General features: G+C 38.6%; 2 long non-coding RNA genes across 2 annotated transcripts; one reads left to right on the top strand and one right to left on the bottom strand.

Annotated features, from left to right (window-relative positions):
- The first annotated feature begins 5,136 nt into the window (after positions 1-5,136).
- On the top strand, positions 5,137-6,575 carry LOC138168792 (uncharacterized). The gene is made up of 2 exons (XR_011170211.1): positions 5,137-5,513; positions 5,615-6,575. It is a non-coding gene; the product is annotated as an uncharacterized lncRNA (long non-coding RNA).
- A 121-nt stretch (positions 6,576-6,696) lies between these two features.
- LOC138168790 (uncharacterized) lies at positions 6,697-11,609 on the bottom strand. The gene is made up of 3 exons (XR_011170210.1): positions 9,671-11,609; positions 8,680-8,747; positions 6,697-7,780 (listed from the first exon to the last, which is right to left on the bottom strand). It is a non-coding gene; the product is annotated as an uncharacterized lncRNA (long non-coding RNA).
- Positions 11,610-11,615: the final 6 nt, after the last annotated feature.

Raw genomic sequence — 11,615 nt, 5'->3', positions numbered from 1 at the left:
AGAGAGAGAGAGAGAGAGAGAGAGAGAGAGAGAGAGAGAGAGAGAGAGAGAGAGAGAGAGAGAGAGAGAGAGAGAGAGAGAGAGAGATTTCAGTTGTATATTGCAGGCTAAATAGATTCTACTTCAATTGGACCCTCTAAGTTACTGTGACAGAGGGTAAAGAGAGGTGGAAAGGAAAACTTTGAGTGACATTTTTGACAGCAACCTACAGAAATAACAATTTGACAGAAGAGGCCATCATAAATATAAGATCATCTCAGGCATGAATAGGGTTCTCTTTAATGTAAAAAATAAGGAGCATATGTATGATTTAATTCGGGCTGAAGAGAGGAGACAGGTGTGGAAGGTTATCAAGGAGCCATTTTTTCATTGCTCAAAGTAAAGAAGTCATATTAATTTAAATGTCCTTGTTGAACATTTTTAGATGATCTGGGGCATTTCCTTCTGACTCTTTTTATATCTCTCTCTAGGCTTATTGGATATGCTAGCATGTAACTAATAACCTCCCAAAAAGGCTAGTATAACTATTAATACTGTTTGTTTCTATGTCAATATCAAGATTTATTTACCCTCCAGATTGTCTGTTGACCTCACTCTTGCCTCATCAATACAAACTTCACAGATCAACAAATCTTCATATTGACAGAAAAGAATAGTCAATATCTTATTATTATTTAATAAGAATTTCATTGTCAGAGCACCAGGGAGAATAAACATCAGTAGCAAAGCTTCCATGTAATATTATAAGTACTGCTTTAATTTGAGTCTAGAAAGGGAGCTATTCTGCTTTGAGTTTTCAGTACATTGGGGGCCACAGAAACAGTTGAAACAAGATAACTAAGCCATAATATTCTCCCAACAGTATCATTATGTAAAGCTACAACATGTTGAAGGACATTTAAACTGAACAAAATAGATTTTTTTTTAGTGCCACTATTGATACACATGCTAGAAGTATTTTACTGTATCTGCTGACTGACTGATAGGAGATGCATTAATTTCAGGGTTTGTGATTTAAGCAAATTGTTGTCAGTGGTATCATTTCTTCCTTTTGGTGTGTATGTGCCCCCCCCCCCGCAAATTATCTCCTTAAAGATAATAAAATATTACAAATTGAGACAGAAGAAAAGTTATGATAAGAATGTGAATACCTAGGAATCATTCATAAAATTCCAGAGATAACTTTTAAAAAAATCTGCTTGTGCTTTTTTGGGCATCATTATTAGCATTTTCATTTCAAGGCAGGTTGTCATCTGTTTCAAAATATCTAAACAACGTTAGATTTTATAACAGGCTGGATCATTCTGAAAGGAAGTGTCAATCTATCCAATAAAAAATCTTTGCTTTTCCTTCCTTCCTCTCTCCCTTCATTCCTCCGTCCTTCCTTTCTTCTCCTCTTCCTCCTTCTTCTTCCTCTCTGTCTCTCTGTATCTGTCTCTCTGTCTCTTTCTGTCTCTGTCTCTCTCTGTCTCTGTCTGTCTGTCTCTCCTAAATAGTGAGTTGGAATAATGTATTCCTTACAGAACCTGAGATCCGAAAACCTCTCTTCCATAAAGAGGAAACTGATTAATATGCATTCAGTTGACTTCAAGAGAAGATGATGAGTGCTTAAAAAAAAACACTTTTAATTCCTATTTTCCTTACCATTCAAATTCCGCCATTTCCTCTATCACCCTCTTTAAATAACTCTAAACTAAGTCTTCATTACTGTTTGACTGAAGGAGTGGACTTTCCCCCTCACCCTTCTGTGCTATATGTATTTTTTATTTTCCCCTCAACTTATTGCATGCTACTATCTATATCTAACTTAGTTTCTCTAGTTAAGGAGTTATATATTCCTATATGTTCTCTTTAAACATAGCAAAGTGTATTTTCTGTAATTTACATATGTTAAATAGAAACAATCTTGAGACCAGTGAACAAAACAGTTGCACACTAGAGATGGAAAAAGGTGACCCAAAGAAATCTAAAGGCAATGTCTGCCTATGCCTTCTTTGTACAAACTTTCTGTAAAAAACGTAAGAAAAAAATAAACCTGAGGTTCCTGTCAACTTCGCAGAATTTTCAAAGGATTGTTCAGAAAGATAGAAGCATATGTCTGGGAAGAAAAAAATCCAAGTTGGGTGAAATGGCAAAGGCTGATAAGTTGCACTAAGACAGAGAGATGAAGGACTATGAACCAGCTAAAGTGGGGAGGGGGTGAGGATCCTAATGCTCCAAACGACCCCTATCTGGCTTCTTCCTATTCTGTTCAGAATTTCACCCCAAGATAAAATCTACAAACCCTGAGATATCCATTGGGGACATAGAAAAAAAAATTGGTGAGATATACAATAATCTTAGTCATAGTGAAAAGCTGTCATAAGGCAGCAAAACTGAAGGAAAAGGATGAAATGGATGTTGCTGATTATAAGTCCAAAAAAACTGTGATGGTGCAAAGGAAGCAGCTAAACCTTCCCAGAAAAAAAAATAGAGGAGGAGGAAGAAGATGATGATGAATAAAACTATATTATTTGTCTTAAATACAATAGAGTTGGGTAAACACTAAAGCATCTTTACAGTGTCTACTGTATTTGTAATATTTAACCTTTAAAATTGGAAGCAGGTGCTCTGGACATTCTACCTGGTTTTATGTGTCATGGATATAGGTGTTATGAGTATCTTGAAACTATATCAAAGTTGTACATGTTTCCAAACATTTTTAAAATAAAAAGGAAATTTAGTGTTTTCCTCTCTGTGTGCACTTCGCTGTTGCTATAACAAAACATTTTTTTTTTAGTTACAGGCTTTTGCATGTGATAATTATGGTTTTGGTTAGAAATCCCAGGTTGTAAACTTATACTTTCTCTGTATATCTGGAAGGGAGGGAGTATGTACATACCTCCACACACCCATATAAATATACATCCACGTGTGTGCGTATCTATCTAGTGTGTGTGTTTATATATGTATGTGTGCATTTATATGTGTGTGTTTAAATGTATTAGATCAATTCTTCTCATAAATATTTGGAATTATGACACCTTAGAAAGAGAAAATTAATCTGGATATTTCATTAGGTGCCATGGCCCAAAGCATGCACTATTAGAATGGCTTTTTTTGATGATTGGCCACCTAGCTTTAAGTTGTCATTCTGTATATAGTGAAATAGTAGTCTGCTGCCATTCTTAGATGTGGCAAGGGGATAGGATTTCAGCTGGCATGAAAAGTGGTTTTTTGGTTGTGGTTGTTAAATGTTGTCATTTTAAAATGGAAACTTTTTCAAAAAACTAAAGGGACAATGCAACAATGCAAACGAAAACACATTCTGTACCTAATACTTGGAACATTTTGTTGAGTTTTTTTGAATGTTTAGAATGCTAAAATATTTTCCAAGCTAAATAAACAGTATTAACATTTCAAAAGAAAGAAAGAATCTTAACAACTGAAAACTGCTTGTCATAGCTTTATGTATATGGTTTAAAATAAATATGAAGGTTGAAAAACCCCCAAAGCAGGATTTTCTCAAAGACATTGTATCTTTCATCATAAAAATAGTCTTTTAAAACTTGTAATATAGGCTGTCAGAAATCAAAAGTCTATACAACAAAATTGGTTAGATATTCTCATTTTAAATTTGGTGGGGGTCTACCCTGGCTCTGATGCAAACATTTCTACCTTTGTTGTGTCAGGTTTATGGTGACTGAACTCTCATCTAGTCCACTGGAGAAATAGTCAAACCAAGGCCTCCTAGTCAGAGTTCATGACTATGGTTCCTAGTATTGTCATACATATTCATATCTCTCAAAATAATTTGCAAGCCAAATTCTTTTGGCTTTCTTCACCCCATCAATCTTATAATTAATAAGGTTGGCTTTCCTGTTTCACTTTCCCCCCTGAAAGAAAAGATGAATGAAATAAAGATTCATACTGTAAATTTAAATAGGAGTGCACATTGATGATTAAAGGCTGATGGTATCATCTAATGGTAGTATGGAATTATTTCAGGGTTTTTTTTTCTCTTTCAAAAATAAAAAAAAAAGGCAGAGATAGGAGGAAAGGAAGCATTTCCAGATGTGGTGGGCCTTGATCAGAATAGTTTTGTTTTATACTTTAATATATCTAAATAGCTTTGTTATCTACTAAATAATATAGAGGAGAATCTTGGAAGGAGATGTTAGGTTTAAACTTTGTTTTAGCATATTTATACTTGTGAATTGATTTCTTAGTTTGTGGTTGAGAGCTAGGCATTGAATACAACATTTTGTTTTATAAATTATGAGTTAGCATAAATATTTCTTGAACTCTGTTAGTGGATTTCAGTTGGAAAGGAGGATGGGATGGAGGAGGAGAATTTTTGAGACAGTATATTAGAAAATTTCTCTCAAAACTTCCAAAAGTTAATAATTATGATGCTTCTGCCTTTTGAAGTAAAGTGATGGCTATGTTTCTAAATTTAGTTAGAAGGATATGGTAACCATATAACCATTAAAGGGCACTCACAGCACAAAAAAAATATTTTACAAATAAAATAATAAATAAATAAAAAATAAAATAAATAATGGTGTATAGGATTTGGTGTAAATTGTCTATTTTCATTGGATTTTCTAAGATGACTTAGGGTAAGGCAGGAAAATCAAATTGAACTTGATTTGGAAATAAAACTTTGATAATTGAGCTAAGTAGCCTGAACTTGTCAATCACCTGTGACCTTATTCTATTTACACATCACTTAAACATTGAAAAGTCATAGGGCCCAAGGATGAGTTTCAGAGCATAAACAGAGAAGCCCTGACTCAGTTATATGACATGACCCTTTTTGAGCAGTTTGTTTAACGTGTATTAAAATGGAGAGAAGAGGGTAAACAACTGTTTTGAGCAGATGTTTTAACTTTTACACCTGGTACTTGCCTCTCACTCCTTTTAGAAAAACATGTCAAAGCATAGAATTTGTGCATGCCTGTGCTTTATGATAAACCGAGATCATTCTATTAGAGCCTCTGTTTAAGAAAGGATTCTTGAAAGGAGCCGTAGACGACTTTAAAGTTTTCTTCTGCCTCAAGAACTTGCACGTAATGTGTCCAAACACAAAGTTCAGTGAAATCCTTTACCTGGACCTAATCACAATTCGAAATTTTTTTTTCTTTACACATATTTTTGTGTGCCTATTAAGGTATGGTTTATACGCTGGGAAAATGCTTAGCACTTTTTCAAAGATCAAGATATTATCCTAAGGGAGGAGTAAGTTCAGCCCTTTGGCTAGGGTCCCTTCTCCCAAAATTTTCTCCAGTCACCTTCTTCACGTGTTGCAAAGAAAGTGAGAGAAAAGATGGGGTAGGAGGAAATGGAGCAGGGGACTTTGGGGAGTTGTAAGGCTGCCTACTTTATGGACGCAAAGAAACCTTGGCAGGAACACTGGTTTGGTTGCTCCTCTGTTTCTGGTTTCTGCCCTGATAGTTTTCGAGGCAAGGGACTTCTCGTTCTTGCTCACACCCAGAGGTTTCGAAAGCTTCCCCAAAGAAATCCTGGCCACGGTGAGTGGGTAATGGGGTTTTTCTTTCCATCACCTTAACTTTTCGCTCTCTACATTCTTCAGACGTAGAACCTGACCCTCTCTCTCCCGTTGGGTCTTCAGTCCTCCAGCTTCCTTTTTCTGCGTCCCAAAGATCGCTCTTCTGACTTACAGACAACCCCTGGAGGCCTGCTGAATAAGAGAGGGCAGAAAAGGTCGAACTGCCTAAGGACCCAAGTGAAAATCCGAGAGGCCAGGAAAAGCAACCCCCTCCAAGTTGTCTTCTTCCCTCCACTCGGAAGACTCACGCACCGAGCTGAGCTGTGAGGAACTATGGGCCTGGGCAAAAGCAGAGTGCCGGGCCAGAGGCACCAGTGGCACCCCCTGTATTTTAGAAGAAGCTGTCTGAAGACCTGGGCAGCAGGGCTAGCGGCCACTGGTCTATCCAGCTTAGAGCAGTGGGAGTGGGAGTGCAGTTGGGGTAGGAGGGGACCCTGGAGGCAGCGCTTTCTGAAAAGAGATAGACTAGCCTGCCTCCGCCTCATAGTGTTCACAGATTCCCAGTGGATGGGAAGCGCCTTTCTAGATGCTGTCAGCTGCTGCTCCCCTGATCCCAGACACCTGAGCGCCCTCCGACCCTTCCCCGAGTCCCTTGTACTGACTGACTGTGTGACTAACTGGGATGAGAGACCAGCGGGCTTCTGAGTACACCCCGGGATGAGCGGTCAAGGGCAGAGAAGATGGGGATACTGGGGTGGGTAGATGGCTGTGCGAAGAAACACAAATACGCGCGCGCATGCACACACACGCACCAAGTCACGCGTTTACCCCAGTAGGGAATATATCTACAAAGCACCTGATACTTTGTGATGTGAGCAGAGCTCGGGATGTCAAAACAGACGCATGTAGCGGCACTTTCCCCACTTGGAGTGTATTTTGCAATCGGGGTTTGTTCGGTTCCTTTTTGTGGAAGGGAGGGAGACACAAGAGGGTGCATCCTGCTCCGGGAGGATCAGTGTGAAAAGCTTGCCTGTTTTGTGTACAGACGCTCTGGTGCAGACGTATAATAAATTGCACTACTCCAGAGGTGCGCCAATGGATGGCTATCAGAGCAGATGTTTTGTACTAGAAATTCGTGGCGGGGGGGAGGGGTGTGTGTGTGTGTGTGTGTGTGTGTGTGTGTGTGTGTGTGTGACCATAACCGCGTATACAGCTCTTGGCAGATGAAGGGAGAGAGACAGAGAGAAAGAGAGACAGACAGAGACAGAGAGACAGAGACAAAGACAGATATTTATCTGAAAAAGATAGCTATCAGTCACATCAAAAGTGAAGCAATGCTCCCCGGACTGCTAGATCTTGCCTTGGCACTCTGGAGTCACAAACATATTTTACAGGCTGATACCTAAATCCGATGATTCCTTTTAAAACACTCTCCCCTCCCCCACTCAATTCCAAATAGCCTCTTTATTTGTCTGCTTCAGAGCACTAGCTTTCCCTATTGGAGATGCAGGGAAAGCGGGTTCGGGATATGAGAACATTAATGGTCTCCTGTGGCCCTCGTTTGGGTTTCCTCTTGGCGCCCCAGCAATTTTGTCCTTTAGCCAGCATTCCAAGGTGGACTGACTTTCTTATCTCTTATCAACAAGTCTAGCTTTCATCTAGTTGAAAATGCATGACTCTCATTTCAGCAGTGGACACTGGGTCTTGTTTTAAAAAAAAAAATGATTAAAATAATGTTATTTTTTTCTTTTAATAATCATGTTTGCAAACCTTGTCCTTTTGGCAAAGTTAAGTGAGAGCTGAAAATTACTCGGATGATTTTAGAGAAAACAAATAACGTATCTTGTTGATAGTAGAATAGGATTTCTTTTGGCCTGAACTTCCTAGAAGAGTTCTCTAAAGTGATCGAAAGAGTAGTCTTACTTCATTGTTGTTGGGCATATATGGACATAGATTTTCAACTTTCATAAAATGTATTCTGAAGCAATCCTCTGAACTAAATCTCCCCTCCTTAATTGAAAGAGGCAGAAATGCATACACACAAGAACAGGAAGATGCAGAGAAAAAGTGTGGGGATAGAGGATGGGGGAAGAAAAAAGTTTTCCTGAGTGCAGAGGTGTTTTTACAGTCTGCACCACCACTCACAACTTCCACCCCCCCCCTCCCCCGCATCTCGAAGAACAGATTTGGCTCATATTTCAGCTTGTCTCTGCCAGTCTTCTCCCGTCCCTGGAGCTGAAATTCATTCCAACGGTCAGTTCTGTCCTCTCCTTGTAATTGCATTCGAACCTGGGGAAATAATTGCATTAGAGTAGATTACTTATAACAGGCAGTTATCCATCTTTCCCCATTTGACAGAAGTTTATTAAGCACACAAACATAAAAGCACAATCCTGAGTAACTAGGATCTACAGAATGTCAAATAAGAAAATTAAAATAATGCTTTTGAAATTGAACAGTGAATATGTTGTCTTATCTCAATAAACTTCAAAACCTACACCTAGGCTAGTGAGAATAGTCACATTCGCTCCTCTGCATCCCCCAAAACAACTATAATGGCAATTGACTAACTAGGAATTTATAAAACTCTCCCAAATCCTCCTCCCAAACCCCGCACCCACTCACACCTCTTTACTCAGTTCTTTGTAGAGCTTTACTAAGTGCTCACATGTCTAAACTACCTTGGTTCACTTCTATCTGGTGCTGCCCCTGGCTTTTGGCATGGATTACATTGTAGAGAAAGAAGGCTAGGAAATAGTTGTGGAGAGTGTGAAAGGCAGAAGAAGGTGGAGCTGTGCAGTACGTGTCAGTTTCCAACGTTCGGGCAGGTATCTGGATAAGAGCTCCAAAAGCACGTGCTAAAAAATCTACACACACAAACGCACCTTGATTGAGAGTGCTGTCTGTATGTCGTTTTACATTAGATCCTGTATGAAAACTCAGTGAGACCTGTGGGTTCTGTCCACTAGAAAGGAGGAATCTGTTATGGGGACTGTCCCCTCCAGTTTCGCTAGTTCCTTCATCTTGCCCAGAAAATATTGCATCATTACTCTTAACCTCAGTTACTTCCCTGAATATCTTGAAGAGACAAGTGTACACCTATCTAAAACTGGTTTCAGGCCGAGGCCCCTGCACACACTGATAATGCTGGGGATGCGAGTTGGGACAGCTGTCTTTGGGGAATTTACCTGAGCAGATTAAACCAGATTCAACTTCATTTCACGCTCAAGCTCAAGCGCCCTCTCTTCAAGTTGCCCTAAGGGGTGAAGGTGAATAGCCAGTTGAGTGTGTGAGCTTGGTGGAGGGAGAAGGGTTATCTCCAATTCATTTTAAAATTAGAAAACTAACCCATTAGAAATGTCTGAACGTTCAAACTGTCTAAAGTCAATCTTTGATATTCATTTTCCTTGTCTAGGATTTTCACGGTTAGCATTAGAACTTTTAGAATCTCTTTTTTAAAAAAATATGAAACTCTTTATTAGCTTTGTTCCTCTTCCTATAGAGTGTTTATTACCGCAAGTTACTCCTAAATGTCCACTTAGCTCTTAGAAAGAAAAGGAAAGGGGGGGGGAAAGGGTGAGAGAGACAAAGGGGGAGGGAGGAGAGAAAAAAGCCTTTGCATAGTTTTTCAATGGTGTGGAGAAGTCTTTTAGGTGCAGAGATGCACTGTTTACATTTTTTGACGGGATGCCGGGGGAAATGGAGATGATCCTCCTCCTTCCTCCCCCTCCCTTTTTTCCCTCCTAAGCCTGGTAAAAGCATTTTGTTTTTATTTGCAACAAAAGAAACCCCGCCCTCAACCCACCTTCTTCCTTTCAGCCCCCCCACCCCAACCCACCCCCAGCAGTCAAATACTCTGTGTGGTGGAGTTACCTTGAGGCTGAGAATGCTAGAGCATCTTAGAGCCCTTTGAAAGGGACCTAAGAGTGGGTCCATTGTCAAATATCCGTTTCTCCTCCAGACAATTTATATTTGAAAGTGTAAAAAAAGATACAAGGGGGAAGCATAACAAAACCTACCAATAAATGATTGAGATAAAGTGCACGGATGTATAGTTTGAGGCACTGAAACACGTGTCCTTTGCAAATTTTTTTTAATCCCTTCAACCTCTATAAATTGTTTAATGCAAATTCATAAAAGAAATGCTTTTCTGGGAAAGGGGGCAAATTAAGAGATTACCTTGCATTAAGTAGCCTTTTTTGTTGTTGTAATTTTCTGATCTTCAGTTTTCTTGATGCAGAGTAGAAAGATACCAACGAAAGTGTCAGCAGCTAAGCAGCCTGTTTTTCATCCGATATACCAGGGAGCCTGTGGTTCGTATTTTTTTTTTTTTTTGCGCTGTTGTCCTTTCTTTTACACATAGAGCAAAATCAAACAAAATAGATAAAAAAACAAAGGAGGAAAAATCCCAGTTGTGAGCTGATTTTTTGTTGCCACAATAAAGAGCAGACGGTCTTAAAAGCCATTTGAGATGACAATGGTTAGTGAGCCCATTCTTCCCACCATAATCTTCAAGTGGTTTAAGATTAATGATAGGAAGTGTTTTAGTAAACGCTTCCAAAGGACGTCGCCAAGATAATTTACTTAAAATGTTGACCAGGCTGTTAAGTGTCTATTTAAAAAAATAAATAAAAAACCAAACGGAATTGTGTCAAATATAGTGAGCCCCAAACATTTTCCCAATCTTAAAAAGACATTCACTTCAAGAGTTCCCGTTCGGAAATATTATTTGTGCTCTGATCATTTATTTGCAATTGAAATCAGCACTCTTGCCTCCTCTCTGTCGCCACCACCACTCCTAGAAAACTGGTGTATTTTTGAGTACACTTTCCTCACCTCATCCTTAAAGTAAGAAGTTAGATTGGAATGCTAGAAAGATTCCTCCCAGTTCAGGGTTGATAATTCTCTAGGTGTATAATATGTAGGTGCTGAAGCTGAGCGTGCTTCTCGAAATCATGGGGGGGAAATCCCTCTAGAAACAACTAATATTGGACTTTTCTTCAGTTAACAAGATAACCCTAGAAGCTTTTATGGTTTTATTTTTAAATGTAATACGAGTTTGCCTTTGTTACATGTCACTGCTTAGCAAGCTGGGCTACATGCTTTCATCGGGTCTCAATCCCTGTCCTATGTCTGGGAGTTCTCTTCTATGAGAAGAGTAGGTAGATGATAAGAAGAAGAAGGAAAAGAAGGAGAAAGGAGAGATTTTAAACAAGTACAATCTTGTTATATTGGAATGAATGAAAGTAAAGAGATACACTTTTCCATTACTCTGTGCTCACTCTACCCCCTCTTTCTCTTCTCCTATCCCTAGTTTCACTGTAAGATTTTTCACCAACTTTTGGGATGCTTAGTGAATAAAATGCTGCTCCGAATAACAGATTTACAAAGTGCATTTGAGCGTATAGCTGAAGATTTTTGTTTTTAAAATCATGTGAGAACTGTGTCTTTAGACCCTTTTCTATTTAAGAGTGTGGCATTTTAGCAGGTGATAGTACTTGGGGTACTTTGCAATCATTCAATCTGATCACTGAAGTTTTCCAGGTATTTTTCTGAAGACATTTGTACTATTTATTTGTTATAAAATGGGGTGAATGCAAATTGGAAAGCTGAGGAATCACTTCAATCCACTGGAAGGAATGAGGAAGAAATAAGCATCCTGAATTTTTAAACAATCTGCACCTCCCTTCAGTGAACTTTAGCAACAATGATGAGGAAAAATGTTGGAGACATTTTCGGCTAATTTTGTTGTGTTGTAATAAAATTTTCGGTTCCTATATTGAGCTAATCAGCATTAATGCTATCTTAGAAAAGCACATGTATTCACATGAAGAAGATAAAGGGGGTATATGAACAAAGTTTGGAAAGAATTCTCTCCCTGGAAATAGAAATATCCCTTTAAATGAAAGGTATATACATTTTTTTTTTTGCAGTGCAGAAAAGACATAAAATGGAACATATTCTTAGGGAGTTTTATTTTGCAATGACGTAAAATATTATTTTATATAGATTCTATGCTTTCCTGTCCTGTGACATATACCTAAAATAAATATAGTAATAATATTTTAACTGTCTTGAAATCTGAGTTTATGAATCTACAGCTTGGCAGCTCAAAGAAAAAAAA

The sequence above is a fragment of the Petaurus breviceps genome, unplaced genomic scaffold (assembly GCF_028583685.1).
Source record: "Petaurus breviceps papuanus isolate PSGF00001 unplaced genomic scaffold, PetGlider_PUasm1.0 37, whole genome shotgun sequence".
Taxonomy (NCBI): Eukaryota; Metazoa; Chordata; class Mammalia; order Diprotodontia; family Petauridae; genus Petaurus; species Petaurus breviceps.
Note: the sequence above shows the minus strand (reverse complement) of the source record. Positions and strands in the feature narration are given on the sequence as shown.